We start from the raw sequence: 23,776 nt of genomic DNA, 5'->3' as shown, positions 1-23,776 counted from the left end.
TTAGATAGTTAAGTTTTAACTTCTAAGCTTCCTTGTGTAATTGGGAATGAGAGATGTTAATTGCAGGGAATCAAATGAGTAATGCAGCTATTCTTAAAATTACTGTCCAGGGGCTTGGCTGTGGCACTGAAAATTCCTTGTTGATAAAAGAACTGGATTAATATACTTACAAACACATTATCATGATTCCTGCATGTGTAGAAAACCTTCCAACTGAAGCAAAAAAAACCCCCTCTTAACTGTTGAGATTTAGACAAACTAGACCCGTCCTCAAAAATTTATAGTAAGAACGTCAAAAAGAGAAAGAAATTAGAAGCTCATGATTAGCTTATAAGAGTGCAACCCTTATAAGAATGTGCAACCCTTAGACTATTCAAGCAACACCATCTTCTAGTACAGAAATATTAGGCAAGAATAGCTGTTTTGCAAACAAAAGCTGAGTCCTTCTAAAATGAACTTGCTATAAACAACATACACCACAGCAGAGTTAGAACATACATAAACACACTGTTTCTAAATTCCATGTGGCTCTCAAAAGGAGAAAATACATAACCTACTGTAAAGTGAACAACTATATTCCATCTATCCATACTGATTCTGCTTTTCTCTTATGAAAACTCCACTGCATTTTATAAAGAGTCAAAATACCTCTGGAGCTGTTCCACTTGTAGCAGTTTTGTTAACAGGAAGCAGAACAGAAAAGTGGAAAACAGGGGCAGGAACTAAACTTGTCTGTCTACAAGAACAGATCCTCTTTCCCTCCTCACCCTGTCTTTTGGTCAGTACAAAAATGTTTGGCTGCTGCCAAACCCCTGCACATATTGCAAGTACCTCTTTCCAGACTTGGTGGAGCACAGTTCTGCCAAGGTAAAAACAAACAAAAACCAGGCTCCCTAAAATTGTAAGAATATATAAACCAGTGACTTTTCACAAACACCACCATTTAGGTTCCTTTTTGTTGCTAAGCATGAAGAGAAACCTTTAATTTCTGAGTATATGGAGAATGGTTTTTTCTAGACAATGTTTTTATGTATGAACACATTTGTATTCACATGGCACCAGAAACCTGAAGTCTTTTTACAATCGTGTCCTGCCATTCAAAACCAAGTAAATTCACCAACAGTGAGAACTGGGAATTTTCAAGCACTTCCAAGTTTGCAAGTTTTGATTAAAAACACTGTCCCTCCTGAAGGCAAAGAAGGTTCACTTGATTCAATTACTATTTAGCTTATCCAAGGGGGAGAAAAAAGAAGGAATGAACAAAAACCAACTTTATTTTCTCATTTCTAATTATATAATTTAAAAAGAGATTTTCAGGGGATGAGATCTAACAGTTCTCTAGCTCTGATCTGAGTAACTCAGTGTAACTCTGCTACAAAACTCCTGCAAAGCAAATCAGTTTTAGCATAAATATGTAAACTTTTATCCAACTTAACTCGATATACACATCTAGACTTGTTTAACTAATAAAACGAAGCACAAAGTAAGTCTATAATTCCATCTTAATTTCCATTCAAATACCAATAAAAGGGTAATTAAAGAAGATTTCAATTAACAGCAAACAGCAGGAAATTAAAACACATATAGAGGCAAAATTACTTTAAAATATGAAAATCAAAGTATTGCAATCTCCTGAGTAGGAAAAAAAGTCTTCTGTTTTCTGTAAATATCCACTGAAAATTTATGTATTGGGAAGTTCTAACCAATGAGAACCTAAAATTACTTCAGAGAAGGGAAAAATAAAGCAAGATACCATCAAAGAAAAAGGTCAAGTGAATTATTAAAAATCAAATTCCACATCACTGCTGTAATACATGACTAGATCTGATGATTTAAAATAACCCACAGCTTACTACATAAAACTGCTTTTAAGGGGCAATTAGTAGACAACTGAACAGTCAAAGATTACTAAATACTTCTGTATATGAGGAGAAACAGATATGTGAATGTTGTAACATAATATTTAAACTTTCAGTACCAAAGGCAAGACAATGCCAACCTGAAGATTCAATGCATAATCTAGAAAGTAATTAAGCATACATCAGAGATTTATAGTCTGTTGTACAATTGAGCAATAATCATTCTTTTCTTGAAACTCTTAGGAACTAAAAAAAAGCACTGTATTAATTGTGTTTTATTAGGCCAAGAAGCCTCAGAAGGCTGCAAGACTGGATCATGGTGAAAGACTGGATGCATGACTGGTGAATGTTTCCACTAGAACCGAAGACATTTTTATTACAATTCTACAAAACAAACAACAACCAAAACCACAAAACAAACCAAGCCAAACACCCAAACAACAACAACAACAAAATCTGCAAACAGAAAACAGAAACAAACAAAACAAAACAAACTAAAGCCCAAAAACCCAATCCAACCACTATTGGGATCATTTACACTTCCTGCATTTTCAGATTTGGTGCAGCTGGGCCTTTGTTTCCCCATGCAAAAAGGTTTCACAAATGTGCTGCTCCCCTGAGTTTGTTGCCACCACAGCACTGCAGCTCCAGGGGATGGAGGTGCTGTAAATCAGGGAACCAAACTGGAGGAACCTCTGGTGGCACCTGGGACTTCCAGGCACAGAGCAGGGGATGCACCAGCAGGCAAAGGAGAGCAAACTGCACTTCCAGGCTTTGCAGAGGCATCTGTGAGCCAAGCTTCCCTGTACTCAGACATTAACCAGCACCAGGAGCAAGGCTTGGCTCTGCCCTTCTCCATTCCAACAAGGAAAGGCCCAGTAAAGCTGCTCCTCCTCACAGCATCTCAGACCTACTTCTGCTCTGTCCCAGCAAAAGCCATGGGAGAAGATCATGTTCTATGATCTCCATGGCAATACCTACACTTCATAAACAGGTTTGTACACAGTCAGTATAATGATCTGCAAATCCTTGCTGGAGTTTTTCTTCACTTATACCAGGTCTGACCTTTAAAAACATCAATTAAATCAGAAAAATGATAAAAGCTTCATATGACCTGTTTCTCTACTAGCTTTAACATTGAAAATAATTTATGTCTGCTCCAAATGAGTTCAGAATTCTACCATCCTCATGGGGTAATGATTTATGAAGTGTTAGCACACAGGTGAATGTGTGTAGTGCAAGAATTTGCAGATTCAAACCCTTTGTTTCCCTTTGTTGTTATTTAATTATGAGTGAAGGGGAAGCAAAGAGTTTAAATAAACCCAGTCAAGTGTACACTGCCAAAGAAACACTAGGGGATTCAACATCTTAGTATAACTTTCCATGTGTTTAGAATTTATTGCTTTTTAAATTTGGGTACAGCCCAAATCATGCAACTTTCCCCACATTTATTTCACTTTGCTCTTTTCTCTGTCAGATTATTCTCTATTTATTTTGCAGTTCTACTTCCCCTCTGCCCCCAGGATGAATTTCTTGCTAACACATTTCTGAAGACAGGCTCAGAATCTAAGGGGTTTTGTCTCCCCTTGCAAAAAAATGCTGCCCTGCCTTGGTTTTCAGCCTTCACTGCAAACCTCATCTTAGAAGAGCGTTCAGTAAGGAATGAAGGAGCCAAACAGTCTGAAGACAACTTTTGCCTTGTCTAGCTTCTGTTGCTCTCTAAGTTAATAAAATTTCTGCCTTATCCTGTTGAAATAATGGGATGTGCACCACTGCACTGCTAAGCTAATAGTCAAATTTTACAGTTATTTGTCTCATAATTAACCAATAATAGATATCTCAAAATTACAGTAAAATTTTCAAATATGTCAAAATAATCCATTGTAAAAACCATAGAGAGAGAACAGATTTTAATTTAAAAAAAAATTGAACATGACAAACATTTGTGGTGTCATTTCATGCTTTATTCCTGCAAGATAAAGAGTTTGCATTTTAGATGATCTGTCTTTAAAATGTTAGGGTGAAAAATAAACCTAAATCACATTTTCTTTAAAAAGAATAAATTAATTGTTACCATCAGTATAGAAAATCATATCAATGAATCAATCCAAATTCTCTATTCCATTGCATTATCTAGGATATAAAACTGTTTTCATGTTAGCCTATAATTTTATATTCCAACAAATGTTATTTGGGAACTAAGATTGAAAGATGAAGCATGGAAGAAAATGACATTTTGTGTACCATCTAATTACCAATTATCTGCCAGTGGAACTAATCAAATTGTATAAATTTAGACTGCAGATTCATCAACCAATTACCTTAGAGAACATGTTATACCCCTCATCAGTGATTCAAGAAACAGTCCAAGTATCAAACAACTTACTATGGATATTATAGGGACCTATTTTATTCAGAGAAACACATCCCCAAGCACAGCAATTAAAAGCTTCTGCAAGTTATAATATTGGTAAAATACTACCACTGATGTAAATGTATTTTAAAAGTGTCTAATATTAATTTAAGCTTGTAACTTAACTTACAAAGAAAAGGAGTGATTTACTATACTGGATTAAAGCAGATTGAATTTGATGTACTATATTATACAAAATCATACCTTCCATAACCTCTGCTTTTTACACAGTCAATAAAATGATGAAATACAGATCTGGCTTCTAAATAACCATTCATGCATTGATTGAGGTGCGTGATTTAGAAGGAATTGTTTGGAAATACAGCTTGCCAGCTCTTATCTGTGAATTACTCTTCTTTACATATGAAAATTATCAATTAAGTGTAATTTTATTTCCATACCCCCAAAGTTTTAGTTGAATTATTTGCAGATGTTAATTTGAAAACACACCAGCTGCTGGTGAATGTCTTTCAGAATATGTTCAAAAGAAGAAAGAGAGCAGTGTGTTTTCTTTCTTTTCATCAAAGCACTCAAGTACATAAACACTCTGGTTAAAAGCACTAGGACATCTACCTATGCTAACACAATCGGAGTTTCTATTATTTTCCTGACCATTCTTCTGGAATTAATTTCAAATTATGTTTACAGCACTATCCCCAACTTTCCTAGGAATTACTATTTCAAGATCAACAAAAATATTAATACCCTCTTGAGACTCACACAAAAATCTGGAGATTTGGTTCAAAAAATAAGGTTTTAACTTACAATTCTTTCTCCTCACAAACAATGTGAATAATTCCAAAATTTCTTGTTTGATAATTTAATATGACACAAAGTATATTAAAAAATTTGTCTCGTGTTCAATTTTTATTTTTGATTTAAAAGCTTTAGGTGTTTCCCAGATGCTGCCATGCAGCTTTGCAGACTGCTGTGTGCAGTGTGGTAGGAAGAGACTCCCACATGTTCAGATCACAGCTTTGCCCAGGCAGGACCACTCCCTTGACTCTCATCGACAGGCCCAGAACTGACCACAGTGACAGATGAAAATTACTCAGACCAGTTCTAGGGCCAAGAGAAAGGACAGGAAACAACCACTGAGCACACACAAAATGTATCCCAAAGCAGCTCAAAGGTGAAGCTGCAGCCCCATGAAGAGCAAGGTGTAGAAAGCTTCATGAAACACAGAAATGACCAAGCCTTTGGAGAGGAGCATAAACATCAGCATGATTGTCCCAGCAAAGGGGACAAAGAAACCTCCATCAGCAACATGGAATTCCTTGCAGACCCCTGCAAGCTGTTGGCAATGCACTGCAATCCCAAGATGACCTCTGCCCCTGGAAGGGCAGCAGCAGGTTGAGCATAACACCAAAAAGCAGAAAAGCTCAATGTTCAAGAGTTCTTTTAATTTTTTTAATGTAACTTAACTGTCTAACTGCAATGCTGCGAATAAGAGTACCATTGTAACTGAACCAGTAATCACCAGTGTGTTTTGATCCTACTCCTAATTAAACTAACAATAAATTCTGGGCTTCATATACCTGATGCATTCCTCTTCTTGCACGAAACAAGATTTTGAGCATAGGAATATATAGATGTGGAAAGGATATTGGTCCTGTCCCATTTTCTTGTACTAAATTTCACTATGCTGCATATAAATAAGTCCATATGTTCCCAGAATCCATTTGGAAATCACTGCTTCCTCAGAGTGCTCATTATACCCAGACAGACTGCTTCCTACAAGCATCCTAATCAGGCAGTGGTTATTCAGCTCCCTGATGCCTCCCAAAATACCACTCCTATTTCCAGTAGAGATAAACCATGGAAAAGTTAGGTCTAATTTTCCTAAGTCTAGAGGTACAATCAAGGTATTAGATTTCTAAATGTTTGTTTTGCTTTCAGTGGAAAAGCTCACTTCTTTAAATACAATTTTTCCTCACTTCCCTTTAGAAAAATGTGGTCTGTTTCTGGTAACAAGCAGTGGTAGATGTACCTACTCAGCATATAATATTGGTCCCCATGGCCTCAGCCTGAAGGTTGCACCTGTGTCTTCCACAAAGCTGATTTAGAGAAGGTTTGGTGTCGCTAAGAAATCAGATGAAATTAACTCCTACCATCATTCTCTTTACCCAAAAGAAAACTGAGCTCTGATTCCTGCTTTCTGAATGGGAATGGCAGGCACGTTGGAAGTCAGCTTTGGGAATTCCTTTTCTGTTATTACCATGAACATAATATCTCCACATCTCTTCTCAGACAATATTGTCAGTAATACTTTGTCTAGCTATAATTCTCCCTTTGGGAGCCAAGTACACAAAGACGACAGCTTTACAATTTAATTAAAGGCAACAATGGAAAAATATAATAATAAAGTGAGCATAACATTTCATGAGAGTCAGATACAAAGGAAGAGATTGTTGAGCATCTCATTGATAAAGCACTGAAACCATTTTACATTTAACAAATGAGAGTACAAGTCCCAGGAGTTCATGCTGAAATGCTGAAGGACCCAGCTTGCAGGGTGCCTTTATAGTCTCAAACTGTATTTAGAGAGAGAGGAAAAGAAGACAAAACCAATGCTTTTACAGCTAAAACGAGCATGAGATGCATCCTATTTGTAGATAAGTATTAGAGAAAAGACAGGGTCTATCTATATGAGAAATTTCTCAATAACATCTGTCTACTAAGAGTTTCTGATGTTTGACTGCAATGCCAGACAGAAAACAAGATTTTAAGGAAAGGTGCTTGGTCTTTAATGTATATACTCTATCTTTACAGCTTTGTTGCAGTTAAAGTATATTATATATAGCAATATGTACATTCTTTTAAATACTGCTGAGAGACACTGGGCTGTGTACACTATTCCTTTAAAAGTTACTCAGGAAGCCATACTCTGTCATAGATCTAGTTTGTGACTGGGAGGCTTGGAAAAGTGAAATGTGCGAAAAAGAGTAACAAGACAGGTTCGAAGGACAACAAACAACTTGGGCAAGGGCATTCTGCAGGGAAAGGAGGCCTATCTCTGAGATGCAGCCATTAACAGTCCAGAGACTTTAAATAAAACAAACAAGGACCTGTTAGAGAAGGTGATTGTACCACAGGCTTTTTCACCAGTTAGCAGGCAGTGCATTTTCCTGCACTGCATTTTCCATGCAGTTACCTTTCCTACCTCCCTCTCCATATGGGCACTCCATGCAGAGCCTTCAGGCAGTTTGTGTCAATGTCTTAACTCTATCACAATAGACTGATTTATCTTTACTGGATTCTCTGTTATTCCTCTCCTGATCACGTTGCACAAATCTCTGCCTCTGTCTATTGGTCTTGGAGGCAGAAAGAGAACTCCCTACTTTTTCTTTTCACAGGGAAGGGGTAATTTAGTATCTTCTTCCAAGACAGATTATCTCACTGGACAGAGTTTTTTAGCTCTTCCTTGTCAGGTGAGCAAGGACTCAGAGTGGGTCCAGCATCATCTGTGACCCTGTGTCAGCAGCACAGAGGATTTCACAGTGCACTTTGGGTGGGGAACAGAGATTGGCACATGTAGGAGCAGCACAAACCCACACAGCCTGACTGTGGGCTTGGAGACACTCACAGTGCCAGAGCCAATATTTAGAGAGAGGAGATCTCTTTCAAGAACTAGAATTTCTACAAGAGTGAATTTTTACACTAAATTTTTACACTAAATAGTAACAAGGTAAACAGTGTCCATAATTCCTTTTATAATGCCTTATGATGCCTTTTATCTCTCATTACAGGCACTTACACCTGTGCATAAGGTACATGACTACATCAAAAAGCTCATCCAACATTACCTCCACCACTGCCGCTATGACACTGATCATGGCAATAACAGCAGCTGAGGAAAGCATCTACAGATATAAATAGTGTCTTTTTCAATCTGTGGATAATATCTGCCTGAGATCCCAGGAAATATGGTAATCAATTAAAAATTATACAAATATGTGTGATTGAAATGAATATTTGCCAAATCCAGTATTTTCACACACCTGTTCTTTCCCAGATATGAGATGGAGCAGTTGGCAGCAAAAGCAAGTAGAGAGAGGGGAAAAATCCTCCTGTGTAATAGAAAGAATGTCCATTAGCTAAATAGGAAAAAACCCAAGATGACAAAGGGGAAATAACAGACTAGAAAGTTCAAGAATCCAAATTAGTGTTAACAGTTCAATTTATCTTGCATAATATTACAGTAATTGGATTGTGTCTATCATACTGCTGTTGTGACACACTTGGTTTGCTCTCTTTGTTCCCACAGTTTCCCACAGAGACTGCTGTTAGATGAGATCACTTTTGCAAACTCCAGCATCTCTATTCTCCCTGGTCCCAGTGCTGAAATGCACGTGGCAAGCTGGGCTTCCAACACCCAAAAGTCCTGCAGACTTGTGTGACCTGGACTGCTCCTCTTCACTACAGCAACAAGACATACACAAGGTGAAAAACTTCTCATACATTAATACTTTAAGGCTAACTTAATGTGGGTATTGAGAATGTCAAAGCATATTTCTTGTCTTGGTGGTTTAGTCATCAGCAGTGAAAGGTAAAGGAGTAATTTTCATCAGCCACAGAAGACTGAATATAGGTCATGGTGAGTTCAAAGACAAATAATTTAAGAATCAAAGTCTCAGTGGAATGCATCAGAGGTAATGCCAAGTAAATCACTGTGTCAGTATGACTGATTAAATATTAGAAAAGAATGTGAATTGATCTTTAAAGAGGAGAAAAAAAAAGCTTTGTATCTATTATGCTGTAAATATTTTTTCTTCCATTACATTCTCCATTTTATTGTATTGACCTATGATAAAACTATAATGTTTGCCTCAATAAGGTTAAGCATTTTAATTTAAAATCTGTAAAGGTGAATCTCAACTAGAAACCATGCAAAGCTAGTTAACATTGTATAATACTCATTCAGAACACTGTAGTCTTTTCACATAACTCTCACAGAACAAATGTAATTCATCTTAAATCTCAAAAATAAGCGCTGGATTGCATGTGACTAATGTTCAAGCCAATTGCCATATTTCATGTGTAACAACAAAATCTTCAATCTCAGTGTTGCAATATTACAGACCAGTTAAAAAGAAAAAAAAACATAAGAATGTGTCCTGAAAAAATGTAAACAGAAAATGTTGATATAATAAAAAATCCTAAAAAAAAAATCATCCCTTAACATATAATGCAAGTCTGGATTAATATATTTTTTAAAATTCTAAAATACCCCTTCTGTGCATTAAAGCTCAGTAAGGAATGTCTTTGAAAGTTACCAATTTAAATTGTAAACGTACTGGGTTTCATTAGAAATGTCATCTTGTAACGGGATGATAAGAGAAACAGTCCAAGTTGTAACTATGATAACAGCACTAGTCATCCCAGAAACTGATTAAAGGGAAAAAAATAAATTACAAACACTAAAATGCTTTTGGGATATACTCTATTTGGAAAATAAGATGTTTCTAAACATGTCATGTATATATCAGAGAATAAGAGGGGAAAAGCAGGGCAGCAGTGTACAGGCTTTGTTAGATTTGTTATTCAGGCATCTCAGACTCTTCAAGAGGGGGATTGCTTCTCACCATGTATGCACAGCAGTCCTGGCTTTTTCTTGAAAGAACAGACAGACTGGCCATTTATAAGTTATGACCTGTCCACTGTATAAAATTGCTTTTTCTTTACTTGCATCTTCATAGCCAATAATTCAAAGGGAATATTACCAGAAGACATCCTTCTGTGAAGTTCTATAGGTTACAAAATAAGATATTTAGACAGACTCCTCTTCCTACAAGAAACCAAAAGATATTCAGACATCCAGAAATAGTAAGCTCATCAGCTACAGAAAGAAGACATTTTACTGTCCAAGTAAATGTGGAGTCCTTTTGTTCAGTGCTCATAAAGCATCAAAATTCCTCTCACTCTTTGGACATCTCATGAGATTTCTCCAGCCTCAGGGCTGCAGAAACTAGCTCTGTGCTTGAAGGTGGAGGTGCACATTAAAAACGCAAGTTGAACAATAAGAGACCTGGAAAGCTCACCTGAGCTGCTCTTAAAACTGTTCTGTAACTCCCACATCTCTATTCATGGTTTATTTATAGGGGCTGACCCCATTGGTTACAGCAAGTGAAATGTCCTCTGGACATTCATCAATATACCCAAGCTGAACTATTAACCTCAGTTATCTTGATAAACCAAACTTCTAAAATCTAGTTCAATATGCAATGTTTTAGTAATAAGAGAGTCACAAATTTCACTAAGACTTCATTCAGTATCGACCTATGTCATAGGTTACATAAATCATAAAACTATACCTCACAATGAATTCACCTGCTAGTGTTATACTTTTTGGCATTAAAATTAAAATACATTCAGTTGCAATAATTGTATTGCAATTATTTCACTTTGGACAACTGAAAATTCTGAGCTCTTAGTTTAATTGCACATGTTAATCCTCTAGATCTCATAAGTAGTATGCAGACGTCTTTTTTTATATTCCAATATTTTTTCCCTGTGCTATGTTTAATCTGTTTCCTGTTTTTCTTCTCTTTTTCCTTTAAGACACTGCAGCATTTGATAGCTTTGTATCCCGGGGAAAGAAAAAAAGTGTATACAAAGGAATATTTTTATCTAACCATGAAATGATGCCAGAAACCCAACAGGGACCAAACACCATGTTGGAACAAAAATAGTCCAGAGATACACTTTCAAAGTTGAGCACCTGCTGTAAAATAACCATCTGTGTTTAACTGTAATTTAATTATAGGTTCATTCCTTTTGTGTACACTGGAAGGATCTCATAGGTCTTCCCTAGTTGGTCTGCAATCAATTTCTGGCATTTTGCAAAAGCAACAGACATGTTCTCTTAATAACACCTGCTAACTTTTTACGTTACTGTTGCAGCAAAAGTCTTGTGGGATTTTACAATGCTGTTGAGAAACAAAATAAAAATTACTACTAAATCTGAAATAAAAACCTGCATTAATTAATCACCTGCCCTAAAAAGCCAATATTATTGGCTATCAGATTACCATTTCCCTTTCTACAAAAGTAATCAAGAATCACAGAGGCAGAAGATTTTTTAAATCATTTTTGTGGGGAAAAGAAAATCAGTATTCTCCAAAGATCTCCAAGCTACCATGGCAATCTATATTAATTGAAAACTGCAGCATTCTGCACAATACCTCAAAGCAAAATAAAGTTCATAGACATTAATATTTGCTGAAACTAAGCCAGTCTATTTGAATTTATTGGAATTAGTATAAAAACACAGCAACTTCTCATAGGTAGAAGGATCCAGTCAGAAATCCCAAATTTCATCTTAGTATGACCAGCCCTTTAGGACAAATGATTCAAATATTAATGGCCAAAGTTAGCCATATAATAAAAAGCTTGATGTCAGAAGAATTTTTTCTAAGACTGAGTCCCTAATTAATTACAAGATAAAGGATTGAAATGTCTTACACTTTTAGTGTACCTTTATATATTACTTATATATGCACAAATAAATTGTTACCTGCTGAATTTATGTCCTGTGGATGAAACTGCCAAAAGCAGGTCTTAAAGCCCTGAAGCCCATGGAACCTTGTTATAAAAGTTCTAATAATGCAAATTAGCAACTTCAAAAAAAAGTGGAATTAGACCTGAATTCAGCACTGGCTCATAATAGAACAAATCTTGAAAAAAAAAATATATATATACACATAAACTAGCTTCCCTGAATGTTCAACCACTAGCTGCCCCATTACCAAGTGTTTATATAGATTAGGAACAATGTTAAGAATTTTCTTATGAACAGTGGCTGAGAAACAGCAACACTAGCAGGATACAGAAACTTTCATATAAACTTAACTGTTAAAAACCACAACAAAGCCAGCAACAAAGATGCCTACTCAGACTTAGATAAAGCATAATACTCTCCCCAAGACCCTAAATCATATCTCTCTACTTCTCTGCCATTATTGCTGTTTTTTAATATCTTTGCAAGTCCCTAGGTACTTTAAGCTCACACACTCATTAAGCAAACTCCTTGCAAGAGACAACATACTTTTTAGGTAACCTAACAGTGCCAGTCACCACTCAAAATCAGACCCACATTCTGTCCTGACAGCAAATCAATGCAATCCTCTAACCCTGAAGTAGATTTGAGGTAGTGAAGAAGAGTGGCCAAACCCAAATTCATCTGTAAACCAAGGTGTCATTGAAAAACTCCTGCACTTGGCTGAGTTGGAGCACAACTGTTGAATTCTATCCGATTCTATGTGAAGCAAAAACATTTCATCAAGTGGTATTCTCCCTTTTGGTGAACTACTTTCAAGGAAAACTAATGGAAATGACACTGAAATTAAAGTATTCAAGAAGTTCTGTTCTGTCAAACTTTCACAGTGCCACACTGATGTAAATCAAACACACCTCTGCTTTCAGATTTCTGTTTGTGCTTGCACCCCACTGAGATCCAGAGCAATCTTTCAAACATCCATCAGGAAATGCCATTCCAATAGCACCCACCTCCAGGCAGAAAGGGTTTTCCTGCTTGGACTGGTAGCAACAGCAGAGGCCACTCCATGCAGTGGAAGCAGAGACAGGATGCTCATGGAGAAAATGGGCACCTTGACTTAGATTCTGGCATGTGATGAACAAAGCAAGGAGGTAGATGCATCCTTGCAAGTGGACAACCTTTCTTCCTTTTTTTCTTTTCTTTTGACAGCTGTGAACAAACAGCTCCAGACTCACTCAATAGGAATTCCCCACCCATAAGCAGCTGTTATGCATGATAGATTTAGTCCAGCTGCTAAACTAAATATAAAACAGGTGTTTCATTGCAAGTCTGACTGAATGATCAAGTAAAAAAAGTCTCTAAATAATCACCATTTCTTAAAAAAAACCCCAAAATATAAAAACCAGGAAAAAAAAACCCACCTCACAAATTTATGAAAAGTGGTTTTAACACATTCTTTGTGGATCCTCTGGCCTGAGACCTGCAGCTGCTTCAGGGTGGCACTGGCTGATGGAGCCCTAAGCTGACAAAACTGGGCAAAGTCTCTTTGGGAAAGATCACAGCAATGGCCAGCCCTGCTGCCTTCCCTGGCCTCTGATCACATGGGCTTTCCAAGCCAGTCCCTAAATTCCCCAGTTCCACTCCCTCATTTCAGCAGGCAGGGTGGGTATTTCAGGGACTCGGGTCATTTCTTCCAGGAGGATAATTTTGTCTCTGTTACAGAATGTGGTGGCAGATCTGTTACAGGTCTACAGGTTTAAAGGAAGAAGCAAAAAATCAGAGTCCAAATGACTGCGGAGAGACAAGAGTATATACAGGGATGGGAGGAATGCCACATAAGTAAAAAATTCAGGATACATTAAAGGAGCACACAGAAGAACATCCACTGCTCTGCAGAAGTGCCTAAAAAGCTGGGTTTGACCCTAATTACAATGTTCCTTCCCAAGGAGCCTTTTCTTGCTCTGTTGAGGCTTAATAATGATGAATAGTGTAAAGAAAAGGTGCAGGGGAAAATTCATTCAAAACTTTACAAATTACACAGTAAATGAGAAACTGAAATTACAGTTTTAGGCCTGCAGTATCCTAAATAGTACCCAAAAATACAGTTACAGCATTTTACAAAGCAGAGGTGACACTTAAACAATTTTTCCTCTCCTAATTAATAATTACAGTCTCTTCATATTCTGGATGCCCAGTAAACACCACCTGGGCTAAATGGACAGTCATTCTAGATGGAGTGCTTAGCTTCATAATGTAATCTTCCATTTTTCTATTCAATTAAAGGGCTGGAGGTCTTTTTGTCTGTAAAAAATATTGCCCATAAATCACTTCCTGCTTCCTTCTCAACTCCAGAAAAAGAACTTTCTTCAAACCTCCTAAAAGCTCAGTTATTTGTAAATCTCTCTTTTTGCCTTTAAGAAACAGCTGAATTTTCTTCTGTTCACACCATTCCCTTAATTTGCTTACAGCTAGGATTGATTAAACACATAATAACTAAACCTTGTCTTGAAAGGCAATTTGCAATGGCCCTGCTGCCTTGCATTTTAGATTATATTTTTAAAATAACTGTTTCCTCAAGGGTATTACCTAGCCTCTAATACCACTAAACATTTAAAGGTTTGCATTTAAGAATCCAATTTCATACACAAAAATAACCCTGTTTACCACAAGCCCAGCCTTCCCATCTCAGTCAAACCTGCTCAAACTCTGCCTCTAACTTATATTCCTCACTCTCTGTGAAATTATTTTTTAACATCAGGGGCTTTGATGAACTATCAGATTGAATAAGACCTCACAAAGTCTTTTAAGATCATTTCTAAACCTTTTATCAGAACTTTTTAATACTCTTCATTGACCACAGGTGAAATTCTCATAACTGATAACTAATCACATTGCTTCCATAGGTATAATCTGTCATTTATTGCACATGCTACTCTTGCTTCCAGTGACAGCCTCAGCTAAATTAGTTTTATTTACATTTTGCCTGAATGTTCAAACATATAATTTCTTAATTAAAAAAGGGTAAAGAGATGATACAGTAGAATGAGAATAAATAAATCCCTGTAACAACACAGATGACTAAGTAGCAGAACTGAAAATTTTAACAATACATGTATTTTATTAAATGTAATACATGCTTGAGGAATGAATTGTTTGTTTGGCTTTTGCACAGTTTCTGGTGAATATTAATTACTAGAGCAATTAACAACATAGAGAATACTCATAATGAGTTGAAGTCATATGCTTTACTGTCACCCTGGAGTTTTAAAGCACCTGCCATATGTTCTCCTAATAATTGCTACTTTTGCTTTCTGAATACAGAAAGGGAATTTATTAACTTGTGAAGCTTCTGAGATGTATGCACTTGTGACTGGAAATGGGAAAAGAATGCCAAAGTGTTAGTTCATTCTTATGTAGTCTGATTTAATATGAGGTTAGACCTAAGGACAAAGGCAAAATTGATGTATTTTCATGGAAAAGCAAACATCCAATGAAAAATTATACTTTTGAAAGGATATGAAAAATTAGGGAAACTCTGCTGAGTTTAGCAGTCAAGGGGATTTTCAGATCAGGTCTGTCTGATTGGGTTGCATTCCACCTGCAATGCATTTCTCAGTTGTGTTTTATTTATGACTATTTTATTTATATCTGTTTTCATTGTTAACATGCCATGCATGAAGTCCCCCAGTATTCACTCATTAAACAATAAAGTGTTAGCTGTGCTTGACATTTGCTTGTTGTAACAAGCTGTACACAAATACATGGAAATTGATACTATTTGTGAGCAGAATTTCTATCAATTTGGTACCTGATGTTTAAAACATCTCAAACTCTAACCAGCAAACATAAAAAATTAATATAGCTTACAAAGCAGACCTTTACAAAAATGGACCCTACATTTTATATATACTAAAATTCTTTTGTAAAAAAAAAGAAGAAAAGAAGTCATATTGCAAATAAAGGAACTCTAGCACCCTTAGGAAGGATGAAGTTGATTATTTAAAATAACCCCATGCAACTCTCATTCACCACATGAAAGAGCTTTATTGTTTTGTATAATTAAATATGTAATTTACTGCAAGTCCTGTCATCCAAAACTAAAACCTTAGAGAGACTGATCCTAAATTAATTGCTAATATAGCAATTTCCTTTTATTTCATTGCCAATAAATGCAGCAAGCAAAGTTTTTAATTCATCACCTCTTGATATTTTGGAGTCGAAAATGGCATTAGCTATTCATTTGAAAGCTATGATAATATATTTCAGCAAAACTACATGCTTTTTCTTGTGCTGAAATCTAGGCTGTATTGAAGCAAATGAAGGATTCACTATTTACCTCAGTGGAGCTGAAATCTCATACAAACATTCAAAGAAAAGGAACCATCAGTCATAAAAAAGACATATTAAAAAGAGAAGTCAAATTTATCAACACTTTCCTCATCAGAGGCTTCATACCAGAGTTGTTTGAGGAAATTGGCTTTAAATGGTTTTAAATCCTGCTCTTCTTCAGGAGCTACCCTGACTAAAACCATTCAGAATACCTTAGTATTACTGGAGAAACACCAGGCACAGTCGCCCTTGATAAATACAAAACAGGGTTTAACAAGAGATCACCCATGGATCTATATCTCTAATCTGCATTTCTATGTATACCTATTTATCTTTGTGTCTCTTTATGCAGAAATATGTGAGGCCAACAACAGAAGAGTACTCCTTTGTAGAAAGTTTAAAGTTTTCTACAGTGAAAATTGCTAGAGCCCAATCCTTCTGGAAAACACCTGAATATTAAACAGGACATTCCCTTCGGCAAGGCACAATTATTGCACCCCACCAATGCCAAAACTTCACAGAAGCAGCATTTTTGGCATCTTCATATTGCTATGTTTAAAACATTCTTTTAGCTTGATGTTATAATAGACAGTCCAATTCCCAGGGCTTTGATACCTGCACTCTTAGCAAACCTTTGCCCAATGTTTTTATTAACTCAATTTAATGGAACCTTTTTTATGGTGACCTTAAGAATTTAATAACTCTGCAATGCAAGGACAATACCACCTGCAGGCTCTTCTGGGATTAAACTGTGGTAGTTCAATATGTCTGCAGGAACACATAAAAGAAAAGCAGAAAAAAATGTCAGGAACTGCACAAATCAGTCACTCATTGCTGAAGTTGGGAATTATGCCTGGTTATGGTGTCCTGCTCTGAGATGTGACATAAAACTCTGCATCTGATACATGCTGCAGCCTACTTAATGCTGCTTAATGGTATTAATCTAGCTTTGATCATGTCAGATATGCTGGCAATTTTCAATTCCAGACTGTCTTCCTTTCTAACAGACACTCTGCATATCTTACAGATACAATCAATATGTTATTAGTCAACAACCTTAGAAGAGGCACATAAATTAATCCTTTTCTGTCAACCCAGCAGTTTGTACTTGAGTGAAACCTCACCTTTGCATTATGCGTGAGACTGATCTTAATCCAATTAGGGTAAAATGAACTTTTTTCTATGACACTCTCCATCTATGTTAACTCAACCCCCTGAAGACAGCTGCTCTGAGGAAATAACTTTATGCTTGACCTTTTGTGAGCAAGGTTAAAATCAGTATAGATACATATATATGCAAGGAAAGTCAATAAGTTTGCTCTCTCTCAATTCCTCCTTTAACCTCCTCTAGCACCTGTAAAATAATGCCAGGGAACACTGCTGATTTCAAAGTGACAGGGATGTATTTATTTTACTTGCATAAAGGACTCTGTCACTTCAGCTTTACATTGAGTACAGCATGTACCTTTGTTTTGCTGAGGGGCAAATTAATACAGAGTGACAGCCCTGTCTGTAGCATCATAGAATTTGACAAGTAGAGGATGTTAACAGCCTACAAGACGCAAAACAAATAATTTCTTCTCTTTGTGATAGTTATCAGATATAATGACAACAACCATTAAGGAAACAAGACTTGCTGGGTGCTATTATTTCTCCAGTAGGAACAATAGAGAGAGGATAGAGCTAGAGTGCATTTGAACCCATTTTGTTGGTAGCAGAGTAGGGTGCAGTTCTGTACTAATGAGGCACTGCATGCTGGATGGGTTCCTTAGTAAGGCAGCATTTAACTGATTCCTTTTTCTCACAACAATATGGAATATCATGGCTATGATTACTCTTCTTTTACCTAAACTTCCTCTAAATATCTCCCTGGACCACACCTAACTTCCCTGTGTTAAAATCAGCTGACTGAACCCCACCCCATCCTGCTGGCTAGGCAGGGCAGGGGGGGTGCCTGGAAGCAGGTTGCAACCACAGTGTTGCACCCCTGTGGCAGGGCTCCTGTGCTGCTCCCTCAGCTTGAGCTCTTGGTTGCAGCCAGGAACAGAAAATAAAACAAAAAAACACACAAAAAAAAAGGCAGCTGCACACTGCAGCACACAACAGCCTTCTCCTGGGAGTCCCTGTGTGTGTCCCTGTTCCACAGCTGTCCATGCATGCCTTGTGACAGAGAGCAGCTGTGTCACCCTGCTTCTGTCCCTCAGCCCTGCCTAGATCAGCTGGGGTATTCACAGGAAGTGTCAGCATATGAGAAAACAGCTAAAGAAGAAATAATCAAAACCTTTACTTTATTAAGTGCAATGGGTACCAGTCTTAACAAAAAAAAAAAAAAAAAAAAACCAAACCCAAAACCAAAACAAAACACTAAACAAAAAAAAAAAAAAAAAACCACACAAAAAAAACAAAATTAAAAAAAACTCCAAAAAACCCAACCAACAAAAAACCAACCAACCAAAAATAAAACAACCAAAAACAAATGCAAACAACAAGAAACAAACAAAAAACCCCAGAAAACACAAAAACTTGGTCTCTGAAAACTTTCCAAGGCAAAGAAGATGAAGTGAAGACTGACATTTCTCTATGTAGAAACATGTCATTATTATTGTCATTAATGGGGCACTGCAGTAGAGACCGTAATAATCTGAAAATCCACCCAACATATTTCTGAACCACTGCTCTTAGCCTCTGCTTAGCCATATGTAATTCTAACAATCATTTTGCCTTGCTTAAAACTTCAGCATTTTTATTCCAACTAAGACTTTAGTCCTGAGGTTAGTTCTACTTGATATTTTTTGTTGCTATCTAAAAAAAGTAGCTTCATTAAATCAGGATAGCCTTATTTTCCAGCATAATTAGAAACGGTAAAATAATTTTATCAAACTCTCAAAAGTAAAAATAGCATGAATAAAACTATGCAAAGAAATCTTTGGGCTAAAGTCCTAAGGAGTTATGGATTAATAACATACATATAACAGTGTAAATTCACATCCCATCAGAGCCTCTGTACCCAATTCCAAACCTTTAAATCTTCATAGCATGCCTGTGCTGTGAAAGGATAAGAACAGCCATTCCAGGTTTGAGCATACTATTTGTCCAGCTAATAACTATTTTCATTTCCTCATTAACAGTATACTTACATGTATAACTATGTTAAATGCTGTCTGCACAGATCCTTCTCTAAACAAAACTCTGTTGTCAAATTCAGTTCTCAAAAATACCTACCTGAAAAAGGCTCACATGCCCCTGGCACTAAGTGTCACACCATGAAGGACAGGAAAAACACAGAGATGAGATTAAAGGAAGTGTCTTTGAAGAAATATTTCCCAAAGGTAAAATTGCAGGTCTCTCTTTTTCCTGAACTTCCTAATCCCAATAAACTTCTTGGCAAGTTGCTTGTTGGCAACTTGGATGTTCTCAGGCAAGAAGCAGCAAGTTACCATCAAAGCAAAGTTCTACTTATCCCCAGTGTCAAAAGGTTTTCCATACCCAAAAAATACAACTTCAAGGAAAAAATTATTGTTTGGCAATGTTCTAAACAGCTTAAAAGGAGAGAGGAGCTGCATAACTAAAAGCTTTGTGTACATCAAACTGTCAGAAGTGCTGCTGAATATCTGATTCTAATCAATGGTGGCAGTGATCCCTGCCTGACTTGGTGAATTTTTCAGTTCCTGACATATTTGATCATATTCACAAATATGTCCTGCAACCATGGAACTAAACCACTGTTTCTAAGAGTCTTCAATGGGGCAAAAATACTGCCTGCATACAGATTTTTACATACGGATTGATATTGATGAGACAAACATTTGATTTTACACATAAACACACCTATGTAGCCTAATTTACCAGGCCACAGCAGTCAGCAGTTCACAAGGAGATGGTGAATAATTAGGAATACTTACACACACAGGAAGATATTTCTTCAGAATACCTTTTCTTGCTAGTGGAGTGCCAATAGAATATATGATAAAAACAGCATTGATATTTCAAAATGGCATCTAAGTGAGCACAAGAAATTTAAGAATTCAAAACAATCCTAATTGCAATGAGGCCAAATCAAAAGATTAATTCTCGAACCTGGAACACAGGGCCTTTCAAGGTGTAAAGTTTGGTTGCAAGATCATATTTTTTTATTGCAACAGTTTCTTGCTTATTGTTTGAAGAGTGACCTTAGTATTTTGGTACAACAGAGGTACTCGATCACTTATCACCAAAATGCTGTGCTGCCTGTCATAACAGGAAACTCACTGAAACATTTGTTCAGTATCAAAAAGCTGTTTGGGTATTTTTTTTCTACACAAGATACTTTCCCCCTTTTATCTTTAAGTGCACCTCAGACTAGAATTGGGAATGTTTTGAAATTGGAATATAGACTCTGAGAAGTACTATCTTGCACTGAACAAAACCAAGAATCTGAAGTACTTTAGAGTCAAAAGTAAGATTTAATAATATATAAATTAAAATAGTCTAGCAGTAACAGGGAATTAAAAGGCAGAAGGCAAAGAGTAGTCATCATATGAAATCCAGATACTGGTTATTTCTTACCTAATAAACGGAATGACAAGTAACACAGTGAGAAATGTATTGTAATAGTTTCATAGTTGTATTTTTAAAAGCACTATTCACAACAGAACTGTTGCAAATCTTCAAAGAGATCAGCAATCCTGGGTTTCTCCACAGATACTTTTTATGTCTTATAGCTGAAAAAGTTAAGTATTCCAAATCTTAGAAAAGGCAATTTTTACTCATTTACACTTGAGAACTATTAAATACAACACTTTATAGAGGAAAAAGAAGACACACACAACCATGCCTACATCTCCTTGGAGATAGCCAAGGCACAATAGACTAGGTGTCAGAAAGGGCAACTATCACATTATTGTAAACTTCAAAACACAACAATAACTTTTTTTTATTAATAATTTCAAACCTTGTCTTAGGTTTTTCATCAAGAATGAAGAACAATTAAACTATCTTTTCCCTAATGGCATTTGAAATTTTTACTGAAAATTTCTGATTTTGCAGTGTGCCCAGTTAAAAAAAAATCCAAATAAATATGTTTAACCTTTTCTTTATTTCAGTTCACAGCTTCTCTAACAAGGTTACTGGAAGCATTCTAATATCTGAGCCTGTGCCTCTGACACACAATAATGAAGTATTTTGTTTATATACTACTTGAACCCAAGTAGTTGCACAGAAGAAATCACAGTTCAGCCAGATCCTCTATTTTCTTATATGAAGTTTAGTTTGATTAAATGCTCATGAAACTTCTGACTCCTCCAATGGGGCACATTGGGTAATCTGAAGATTACCATACTGATTTTTAGAGGGACTGATAATCACAGTTGGAGAAATGACTTAGTCTTAATTTTAAGGTGTTTTTACTTCACTGCAAAGAAATACTATTTGAACTGTGGTTCTCTTTCCCATTCCCTCTTGTCTCTCTTTCATTTAAAAGAGACCAATAGAAAATATAATGAAATATTGACAAGAAAGTAAAACAAAAAAAAGTAGAGAGGGAGGTGAAGAAAAACACACAGGACTCAAGAAAAGCAAATTATTTAACATGGGAAATCTTACTTATATTTGCTTTGCTTGTGTGCACGGCTTTTGCTTTCCCTATTAAACCACCTTTATTGCAACACATGGGTTTTCTCACTTCTCCCCTCCTGATTCTCCTTCCCATCCCACTGGCAGGGGAGGGAGTGAGCAGCTGTGGGGTGTTGAGCTGCCAGCTGGGCTTAAACCAGGAGACCTCCTCAGGATCTAACCAAAACCACACTTGCTGCAAAGCCACTGCTCACACTGAAACAAAGCCTAGCTGCCAACAAATAAAATGTGCAGCCTCACACTGCACAAAGAAGAAAAAAGCCCCAAATCCAGATATTAGTATGTGTCTCTCTCCCACTCAGTCCTAATTAAATATAATCTTAATAAAGAAATATGTTTGAATCACAGAATACAGCATTTCAAAAAACAATATTATTGTTTCATATAAAATAGTGACACTGCCACAAGCAAAAGTAAAATCCATTTCCAATCACAAGTTTAAAGGAAAAGATAATCACTCTATGTCAGCAACACTCAATTAATTTCTCCTCAATAGCAGCATTCCAAGAAGCTTAAGTGAACTATTTGCTAAAGAATAACAAACTGATACATCGTATCTGCCCTTCCTCATGAGTTGTGCTAACTGCATTAAAAAGGAATAAATAAGCCCCGAAACCTTGAAGAATGAAACAAAACCATTTCAAGTAATTTAATAACCAGCAATTAACCCAGTTTTCAATCTTGTTGAAAACTTTAATGTTTTTCCATAGTGTGGTCTGAAATGGTACTACCAACTTTTTTGTTGGTAATATAAGTTCTTTAAACAAACCCAGAGAACCAATGGGTAAGTTTCTCATGCAGGAGTTACAAGTGAGAGCATACTCTGGACAGTTTAGAACTCATCTGCCAAGAGCCTGGAAAGGTGCTGAGCTCTTGCCTTCCTCAGCATTCGAGTGTTCCTCTAACAAGTCTCAACTACGGTGCTGGATGAAACCTTGCCTCTGAGAGAGAGTTCTTCATCTTTCATTCTGCCTTCAGAAGTTATTTTCCCTTTATAAATACCAGCTGAAATACCATCAGTACCTTAGAAATTGCTGGGAATAATGGTAGAACATTCTGTAATGAAAAACCAGTTTGTTGTCTGGGACACTGGGGCAGAGTTTGTATCACAGCACTGTTCAACTAAGACAGAAACCTGACCCACACAGGTTCAGGGCTCCCAGATGGAGTCTGAGCATGTAAAACAATTTGTTGTGTCTTGGGATCCTGTTTTAACCTCAAGTCAATACTTTAAAAACATTTTAGCTTAATTTATAGTCAGGTTTTTGCTTATCCAGATGAGTTATTTGTTATGAGCATTCTCTTAGTTCCCTATCTGTAAAGGGCAGGAGAAGAATCTGCATCACCTGATTTCTGAGCACTGACACCTGTGCTGATCCTTCCCTGGCAGCTGATCTGTGTCAGATTTTAATTATGAATAAAATGGATAACTGCATGGGAGACTAAAACCCAAACTTGTTGATGTACAGATGGCTTTGCTTAGACTGATGGGTCCTACCTTGCTCACCCAAATAAACCTGAGATTTTGGGAGTACAGCACTAAGGTACAGAAGGTCACCTAAGATACAGTTTGAATAAACAAATTTTGTTGTAACTCTAACTCTTATTATAATTATTGAGATGACTAAAATTGAAAATCAAGAGACAAACTAATGGCAAATATCCGAAATTAAACCACAATAAAACACTTGCTAGAAACTGAAATGCAAGAAGATGCAGATCAATCCAAAATGGATGACAGAAGGAAAGAAAGAGGGCTCAGTAGTCTTCTCCATCTGTATTGAGAGCGTGAGGTCAAGGTCAGAAAACAGGCAAGAACAAACCATTTTTCTCTTTCTCTTCCACTCATCTCTTTCCCCTCAACTACAGAGGTTCATACTTCATCATCTTCTGAGGCTAACAAAATTTCTGTTTCTATGTACTTCTAATGAATTTAACATGACATCATCACACCAGAACTCCAACATTTTCTGCTGTAGTGTGCACTTTTCCCGGGAGTGATTCTCAAGGATAGGTCAAACTCACAAGATTTCATCAAGTTCCCTCAGCAGAAATGTCAGCATATTA

General features: G+C 36.6%; 1 long non-coding RNA gene across 1 annotated transcript in view; it reads right to left on the bottom strand.

The window, feature by feature from the left end:
* The window catches only part of LOC135304995 (uncharacterized), a 657,910-nt gene that overhangs the window by 215,683 nt on the left and 418,451 nt on the right, over positions 1-23,776 (bottom strand). Inside the window, exon 37 of the long non-coding RNA XR_010366252.1 lies at positions 8,274-8,342. This is a non-coding gene — a long non-coding RNA (uncharacterized LOC135304995). The remainder of the gene's footprint in view (positions 1-8,273; positions 8,343-23,776) is intronic.

This window comes from Passer domesticus, chromosome 7 (assembly GCF_036417665.1).
Source record: "Passer domesticus isolate bPasDom1 chromosome 7, bPasDom1.hap1, whole genome shotgun sequence".
Taxonomy (NCBI): Eukaryota; Metazoa; Chordata; class Aves; order Passeriformes; family Passeridae; genus Passer; species Passer domesticus.
Note: the sequence above shows the minus strand (reverse complement) of the source record. Positions and strands in the feature narration are given on the sequence as shown.